The following is an 8,929-nucleotide window of genomic DNA, read 5'->3' on the forward strand; positions in this document are numbered from 1 at the left end:
GGTCCCTGGTCCCTGCACCCCTCCCTCTACCCTCCAGCCCTGGAGTCAGGAAGTGGGGGAGATTGGGGGGATCTCTGGCCAGGGCGAAAGCCAGGAAGTTGGGGTGTCTTTTCCCAGTTGGCCAGTTTTGTGTGGCAGGAGGATTAGCTGTGGAATGCTGGACAAATCGCTCACCATCTCAGATCTTACTTTCCTCCTGTGGGAAATGGGCTCACACCTGCCTCACAGGACCAGTGTGAGCCCTGAGCCAGATGACACACATTGAGCCAGGTGCTGTGGCCCCAGCAGGTGCCCACGTGGGTGAGCCCCGTCCACACCGCAGACAGCTTGGCAGTGACAGTGCCCCAGAACCCAGCCCTGCATCATTCTGCCTTCCCCACAGCTGTCTCCGTCCCCCATCAGACAGTGCAGGTGCTGGGCAGACGGCCACCAAGTCCCTTTCCAGCCTGCTGGAACCCTTATTTCCTTCCTGAGCAGCAGCCTCAGCCTGAGCTCTCCCTGCTGCACCCCAGCCTCGGGAGCCCCTGGAAGCTGGAAGCCCCCTGCTGATCTCTTGGAGCCGCGGGCAGGAGAGAAGACCAGCAGTGACAGAGGGCCTGCTGTGTGCAGCCCTGGGCTCCCAGGGACAGACGTGCCCTGTGCCCTCTGAGGCCGTGTGTGGGCGGGAGGGAGGGAGGCAGAACCTGGAGGACAGACCCCGGACATGCCCCCCCCCCACCAGGGGATCAAGACACTTACCTGGAGACTCTCGGGGACAGATGGCGCAGGGTGCATGCGCGGGCGCTCAGGCCTGTCAGCAGCGGCAACAACTAGACTCCTACAAAAGTCCCCTTATTTCTCCCAGGGCTTGAACCCTGCGGAAAAAGGGATGTTTCCTGCCAGATCGTCCCCTGAAGACGCGTTTGTCACAGGCTATTGTGTAAATCCGTGTTTGGCCCATTTATGAGATGTGATTTATCCACTCGATTGGCCTTAACGCGCCTTCTCCAAACTCTCAAAATGTGGCTGCTATCAGGAGCCCAGAGAGGAGCCATGAACATGCCAGGGCCAGGCCGGTGGGCTCTGAGCCGCCTCGTGCTGCAGGGAGAGTCAAGGGAGGGCTGGGGGTCACGCAGCTCCAGATGGGTTGGTCCCCAGGGAGAAAACATGTGACACCAGAGTAGGGCCAGCTCAGGTCCACTCCCACCACCAGGCTTACTGTGGCCCTACTATGCGCGGGCCTGCGTGGGGCCTGGGGTGCGGGGTGAATGGAGAGGGTCCTGCCCCCAGGAGCCTGAGTCTGAGCAGGGAGGCAGGAAGGACAGGAGTGGGCAGGGCTGGAGAGGCACGGGGAAGGCTCTGGGTCATCAGTGCCCATTGTGGGGCAAGTCAGAAAGTTTTTCCAAGAAGCAATCGAATCTTCCAGTAGCAATGGAATCTTCCAGCTGAGGCCTCAACAAGATGTAATAGCAAGCAGTTGGTTTTGCCTGGGGGTAGAGGGGAAGAGTTCCAGGGAGGAGACACCTGATCTACTACACTTGGCAGATGCTTAGAATCACACCAGGTGGGAGAGAGGAAGTGAATTCCGGACAGGTGCAAAGGCTGAGTGCAGTGCAGGTTTACAGCCCGTTAGTGGAGTGTTTATTGTAGCCAGAAGTGGGGCTGCAAGTGACAGACCTCAAATCTGTGCAAGGGAGATGGGTTGCTATATCCTAAGGCGAGGGACTCCAGAAATGTCAAAGCCGCAAGCAAGCCACACCTCTGAGCGGATCACTCGTGACTTGTAACGCCCCTTCCAGCTGGAAAATTCCATGAGCCAGACCTGCAAAGGCTGCTGACTTCAGTTGAGTGGAAACTGAACACATAGACATGCACTGAAATAGATTTGAGGGTCAGAAAATCCTGGGCTTCACAGAAACCAGGGCTGGTGGGGGGAGAGCTGGACCTTGGTCACCAAGGCCCCCCCTCTCGCAGGGTCCTCCCCTGATGGACACAGCCAAGTGCAGAAATTTCCACCCTCCTCCAAACAGCGCCTCTCCCTTGGCTCTGCCCACTCACTGGAAGTGATAGCATTTCCGGGGGACCTCCCGCTGCTCCTGCCCTGACCCCTCACCCAGCGCCCCAGGGAGCAGCCAACAGAAAACCATCCCCAAATAAACAGACCCGAACCAGGTCAGCCTTCCTTTCTAGTTTAGGTCAACCAGCCAGGCTTCCCTCTGGAAGCAGCAGCAGCTCATTTTTCTCCTGGGCTCACCAGATGGGTAGAACCCTGGGACTCTCCCAGCAGGCAACCGAGGGAAAAGTTTCCAGAACTTCAGGCCCTTTGATGGAGAAGGTCTGCCTAATAAATAATTGAATAGAACCCTGGCTTCCTGGGAACTATCACGAGCAGTGAAGGTGCCCGGTTCTCCCAGCAAAGCAGAGCGCTCCAGCAGAGGTGAGGAAAGCCTCTACTTAAAGATGTGGCAGGAAAGGCAAGCCGGCTGGGGTGGGAAAAGCCTGGCCACACCGGGGAAGGGCCGGTGCAGGGAGGGCACCTGCTTCAGGTAAGGATGTAACCAGGCGGTGAGTGGTTAGAAACATGGACTCCACACTCAGACAGACCTGGGTAGGAGACCCTTATCCATGGACAGAGACAAGGTCAGAAGCCCAGCTCATCCTTTCTTCCAAATGGCCAGACAGATGGAGAGGCCATGGCCAAAGAAAACCACCCGCGCACGGCTTTTCTCAGCAGCCCAGAGGAAAACAGAGCCTTTCTCTGCCCTGCATCCATTCGTAACACCCCAGAGAAGGGCTCTGATTGGCCTGACTTGAACCATGTCCCCTGCACCAATCACAGTAGCTGCCTGGATCACATGCTCGTCCCTGCTGGGGAAGGTGGTCGTTGATTGGCAATTAGACTAGAGACAGGGAGTAGGGGAGTGGGGGGATGCGGGGGGGCAGAGGGAACAAGAACGGAATAAAGGGCTGGTAGCAGAAGGATGGTGGGACAATGGGGTAGGGGTGTTGTTAGCGGCCCCTCCCAGCCACACCCCTCCCGGACTCCATACTCTGGCCCTCTGATTGTTTACAAGGTCCTGGAGCCCTGCTCCCTCTCGCCTTACCTCCCTGTCTTGCCCATGAGCTCAGATCGCTCTGGATGACTTCGCAACCATGAAGGGAAAACACAGTCTCTTCTTTAAGTCTCAGGTGTCACCTGCGCTGCTAAACCTTCCATCCTGGCCCCTGACATACTGCGTTCCCGTCTCACAGCACCCTATAAAACAGTGATGATCATGTGGATGATGGTGAGAATGACGATGATGATGATCATGTGACTCCTTCCAGTTGTGTCTCCTCTGTTCACACCCCCACCCCTCCTTGAGAACAGAGATTTAATCTTAGGCTCCGCCATTTCCCTAGTGCCTTGAACACCACCTGGCACATGGTAGCCCTCAGTGGTTATCTTTCAAGTGAATCAGTTAATGAACGAATCGCGGTTATTGGCAGAACTGGTCTGGAAACGGCAGCTGCTCTCCATGTGCTGCGGGTCCAAGGGGACTGGGGAGCTCCTCTGTCTCAGGTGAGGTTCCTCATAGGCATCGTGGAGAAGTCCCTTCCCCTCTCTGATCTCAGTTTCTTCATTTGTGGAATGGAAGGCTGGGCTCCCTGAACTGTAACTGGTTCTGGTCCTGTGAGTCATGGAGAGGACCGGCCTTGGGAAACACAGGGCCAACTTAGGGGTCTCCGGACAGCCAGCAGGGCCCTGGGAAACTGAGCGGGGGGGGGGGGGGGGGGGGGGGGGGGGGGGGGGGGGGGGCGGGGGGGCAAGAGAAGTTAACAAGTGTACAAAAGAGAAAATCTGCTGAATTTACAATTTTGCTAATATTAGAATGCTGTCAGATACTCCCAAAACTTCAAGACAGGAGTTCTGAGCCTTGAATTCACCCCTGCATTTTTATGCAGAAATTTACCCCTGACTCTGGAAGTATGCTAGATAACATCTCACTAACACAAACTGGTCATGATTCTGGGCACATCTGCACTAGCTAGGGGGAAAATGTTTTACTAAACCAATTAATAATAAAAGCAGGACTGGAAATGAGCATATTTCCCCAACTAAAATTAGCAAATCATTTTCAAACCTCTTACTCACAAATCCATGAGTCTGGGAAGGACCTCAAGACCCTCTAGCTCCTCTCTCCCATCCCACTCACATGCCCTGTGCCCAGATGTGCTCTCAGAAACAGGGTGCTGATGCACAGGGGCACATGTACCCCAATGTTCATAGCGGCACTGTCAACAACAGCCAAATCATGGAAAGGCCTAAATTTCCATCAACTGATGAATGGATCAAGAAGATGTGGTATATATACACAATGGAGTACTACATGGCAATGAGAAAGGATGAAATCTGGTCATTTGTAGCAACATGGATGGACCTGGAGGGAGTCATGCTAAGTGAAATAAGTCAGGCAGAGAAGGACAGATACCATATGTTGTCACTCATAGGTCTAACAGGAGATCATGGGAAGGGGAAAGTGGGGGGAAAGAGTTGGGGAGAGGGAGTGAGACAAATCATGAGAGACTTTTGAATGCTGAGCACAGACTGAGGGCTGAAGAGGGAGGGGGAAGGGGAAGTGGGTGATGGTCATGGAGGAGGGCACTTGTGGGAAAGAGCACTGGGTGTTATATGGAAACCAACTTGGTAATAAACTCTATGAAAAAATATTACAGTACAAAAAAAAAGGAATGGGGAACAATTATGAAGGAAGTCCTGTGTGCTAACGACAAGGCTAAGTACTTTGAATCCCCACCACGCCACCCCTCTGGCCTCATTGCCTGCTCTTCCCGCCCTTCCTCTGTTCCAGCCGCAGTAACCTTTTCTCAGCTCCTAAAATGGGCCCATCTCATGTTCCCTTCCAGCCCCCTGCCTGCAGCTCTTAGTCCCCCAGTCTCCACCTGGCTGGATCCTTCCCATTGTTTAGGCCTGAGTTTAAATATCCTCTCTTCCAGGAAGCCCTCCTGGATCATCCAATCAGCATTTCCCTCCTCCTGTATCACAGCGTCTGCCCAGCCTTAGCATAGTTTTACCTTCTTCGGAGCCTTGGGCTTGGCCTGAAATCAATTTACTTCCCCTCCAGAATGTAAACTCCTGCAAGGAGGAGCCCTTGTCTGTCTTTCTCAACATCGAATTCCAGCAACCAGAGCACTGATCGGGGCACAGCTTGGACTCCATAACCATGTGCTTAACACATCAATGAACAAATGTTTAAATTATTTCCAGTTCCCCAAGCCCTAACTTCGCCCATGGCGTTTTCCGATAAATGTCTGTAATGGGCAGGAAACAAGGTAGTCCCACGTGGCTCAGGGTGTATTGTGAGCCAGGAGTGGGGTTTATCTATACCTCATGGCCAAGTTTTCCCGAGTCATTTGAATATACACAGAGGCCAGAGCCAGGGTCATTGTGGTGGAGGGAGGTGTAGGTCCTGGCACTTGCTGCTGGAGAGCCACGCATTGGACCTCCCTCCTCACCTTACCTGATCTCATTTACAGAGATATGAAGGAGCACCAAATGCTGAATGCACTGAGATTTCTCCATCCTGCAGTTTCTACAGAAAATTATGCCTCTCGCTTATCTTTTTTCCCCTCCTCCTAAAGTGTCAAGTAAGCCTTTTCTAGAAGCACTGAATGGAAATAAAGGGGATTAGCGGATCATGTTATTCCATTTAAAGGGAACCTGGGGCAAACGGAAGTAAACAGGTCCATTAGGCAGTCTCACCCCTGCCCTCCGCCCACCAGGCCCCTGCCCTCCTGCTCCCCTCCCTGCTCCTCAGAGGCACCTGGGAGCTCCCACACCACATCGGGACAAACCTTGCATCCACCAAAGCCCTTGCCAATGCCTGCCTTCCAGAAGTCTGCTTCCTGCATTCACCTGGTCGGAGGCGAGTTGCCAGTGACAGGCTCTGATCTTCTGGAAAGGACAAGGGAGGAGAGCCCTGGAAAGAAGGCAGAAGCCCCCCAGGCCTCGACCTGGGGTGACTTTGCCAACACTCCTGTCCTTGAACCCACAGGTCACAAGGAACCTACACTAGGGAGTCTGCATCTGCTGTTTCCAGGATTCAACTCACCTGCGCGGAGTGACTTTGCAGCCGGACACCTTTTGAGAGGTGATTTGCAGCCCCAGCCTAGAGGCAAAGCTGAGCGTGGGGACAGGATGACAAAGGCAGTCTGGGCAGGGGGCCAAAGTAGGCCAAGGCAAGGGGGTGTGCAAAGCAGGAGGTGTGCAAGGAAGCAGGAAAGAGCTCCTTAGAGTCCAAGATGGAAGGATGGAGGGACATGGAAAGCTAGGGGCAGGCGGTGAGGCTGCAGACTTTGACCAAGGGCAGATTTGAAATGCCAAACCTGGCATTCTGGAGACCAAAGCTTTGTTTCCGAGGCATTATCTCTGAAGCAGCTCAAGGATGGAGCTTGCTAGATTTAGCAAATAGAAATAGAAGAGTGACTCTCCGCTACACTGAATGTCAAGCAATGAATAATTTTTTTAATATTTATTTATTTTTGAGAAAGAGCATGAGCAGGGGAGGGGCAGAGAGAGAGGGAGAGAGAGAGAATCCCAAGCAGGCTCCATACTCAGCACAGAGCCCGACACAGGGCTTGAACCCATGAACCGTGAGGTCATGACCTGAGCCAAAGTCGGACGCTCAACCAACCAAGCTACCCAGATGCCCATGAATAATATTTTAGTACAGATATGACTCACACAAATTTAAGATATACTTATTCTTTGTGAAGTCATTGTTTATCTGGAATTCAAATGTAACTGGATGCCCTGTATTGTATCTGGCAATCCTTGGGGGCAGAGCAGGGCGAGGGGACAACGGGCGTGGGCAAGCTTCTCCTCCGTCACTGCAGTTTGGAAGGCTTTGCTGCTGTCAGTTTTAGATTTAGGGGAATCCGTGTCAGTTTCCATTTGAAATAACTGTCTGGCTTTTAATAATAGTACTAAAATGTATATAGCACCTCTGCATAATCTGTGTGTAAGATACTTTCCAGCAAGTGTCTACACAGGAGGTCCACAAACTTTTTTTCTATAAAGGGCCAGAGAGTAAAACTTCTAGGCTTTGTGGCTCGTACAGTCTCTAGCAACTCCTCAGTTGTGCAGACGTGGCATGAAAGCAGACTTAGGCAGCATGGAAACAAATGAGGGTCTCTGTATTCTAATAAAACTTTATTTAGAAATACAGACTGTAGGGCTAGATGTGGCCCATGGGCTGTAGTTTGCTGACTCCTGATCTATATGTCTGGGCACCCTCAGCATAGCTCTGTGCTCTGTGCAGAGACATATCCCCTTCAGGAGTTGATAAACTTTTTTTTTTAACATTTATTCATTTTTGAGAGATAGAGACAGACTGTGAGTGGAAGAGGGGCAGGGGGAGAAGGAGACACAGAATCCGAACCAGACTCCAGGCTCTGAGCTGTCAGCACAGAGCCCACTGTGGGGCTTGAATTCACCAACCCCCAAGATCATGACTTGAGCTGAAGCCAGATGCTTAACCGACTCAGCCACCCAGGCACCCCAGGAGCTGATAATCTAAATGAGGACATCAGCATCTCTCTTTCTTCCACCAGCTTGAAAGGTGGAACAGGCTGTCTTTCCCTCTTGGGGTTTCTGAGGCCCCATCTCCAAGATGAGGCAGTCAGACCCTCAGGATCTTCCCCAGGATCAGATGTGATGATCCAGAAGCGGCAGGTGCTTTTCTTCCTGTTTCCGTTTCTAGAACTCCTCACAGCCTCAGCACTAAGTTGCAAAGACACCCTTTACGTAGTCTGTCCACCTCCACCCTAAGGACAGTGTTTTTGGATTTTTTTTCTAGGGCCTACCGACCTTGGGGAACCCTCCACCTCTGCCCTCTTCTTAGCCACTCAGCTTGGGGGAGAACTCCAGGCCCAGAGCCCTGAATCAGCCTCCCACCAACTCCCCTCATGCAAATAAATAGGTGCCTTGCCAGGGGCCCTTGCCCCAGGGAACTTGCGCATAATTGGAGAGATCTTTAACACCCTACTGATGGCTTTCTCCCTATTGCTCTGTGACCTGGAGTATAAGGCACAGAGTTACCTGGTTGGAGCTGTGAGGCCAAGATCAAAGCAGGGAAGACGGGGGAGGGAAACCGTGCAAGAGGGTGGGCTTTACAACAAAATTATGATTGTTGTTCTCCCGGTAGCGTTTCTTCTGTGCCTCCGTGGCAGATGGCTCTCCGCCTAACAGCAGATTTGTATTTCAGGAGGACACTTTAGTCAAAAGATCCATGATGCTGGAACCACTCTGCCCGTCCACGGGGGCAGGGGGCCTGGTGAGAAGCCTGTAAAGATCCAGCTACAATCAGACAGCTGCCCACAGAGGCTGGGTTCACAATCACAGCGCATCGATTTCCAAAGTGATGCTCAAACCGAGGGGGTTTCACTGGTCTCCATGTTCTCTTTGTGGAGAGGGGCCTTCTGTAATGAAGTGGTTCCCTCTCTGGGGAAATGGAGCTTTTCCAAAGCAGGCTGGGAATTTGGCAGATCAAAGGGGAGGGGGGAGGTGGTGAGGATGTCAGGGTCTGTTCACGCCTCTTTAACCATTAGTCATCAAGCTCTGAGGCTCACAAGGGAAAGCAAAGGGCCACATGCAGTAATCTTGGGTGTCAACTTCTCTGGCCTCCATTTTCCTCATCTGTAAAATGGGTACCTCATCTATTGGTACCATCAGATGTTACTTCATCGGAGGGTCGTTCTGAGGATTTAATGACTGAATTCATGCAAAATGGTTGGCAGGAGGCCTGCACAAAAGGACCACTCACTATCTGAGGGCTTTGCTGATGTCTTTTACTAAACACCCTCAACATCACACACCGCACCTTGTACTTCCCTACCTAACTTCATAGCCACCTTACGCACCCAAGGAAGCATTTGAACACATTCAAAATCA

General features: G+C 52.4%; 1 long non-coding RNA gene across 2 annotated transcripts; it reads left to right on the plus strand.

Annotated features, from left to right (window-relative positions):
• The first annotated feature begins 3,067 nt into the window (after window positions 1-3,067).
• LOC115297494 lies at window positions 3,068-8,420 on the plus strand. Of its 2 annotated transcripts, none has more exons than XR_003911440.1 (4): window positions 3,068-3,266; window positions 3,469-3,541; window positions 6,033-6,128; window positions 8,244-8,420. It is a non-coding gene; the product is annotated as an uncharacterized LOC115297494 (long non-coding RNA). The 2 variants fall into 2 exon arrangements; XR_003911441.1 differs by lacking the exon at window positions 8,244-8,420 and adding an exon at window positions 7,836-7,954.
• The last annotated feature ends 509 nt before the right edge of the window (window positions 8,421-8,929 follow it).

The sequence above is a fragment of the Suricata suricatta genome, chromosome 8, assembly GCF_006229205.1.
Source record: "Suricata suricatta isolate VVHF042 chromosome 8, meerkat_22Aug2017_6uvM2_HiC, whole genome shotgun sequence".
Taxonomy (NCBI): Eukaryota; Metazoa; Chordata; class Mammalia; order Carnivora; family Herpestidae; genus Suricata; species Suricata suricatta.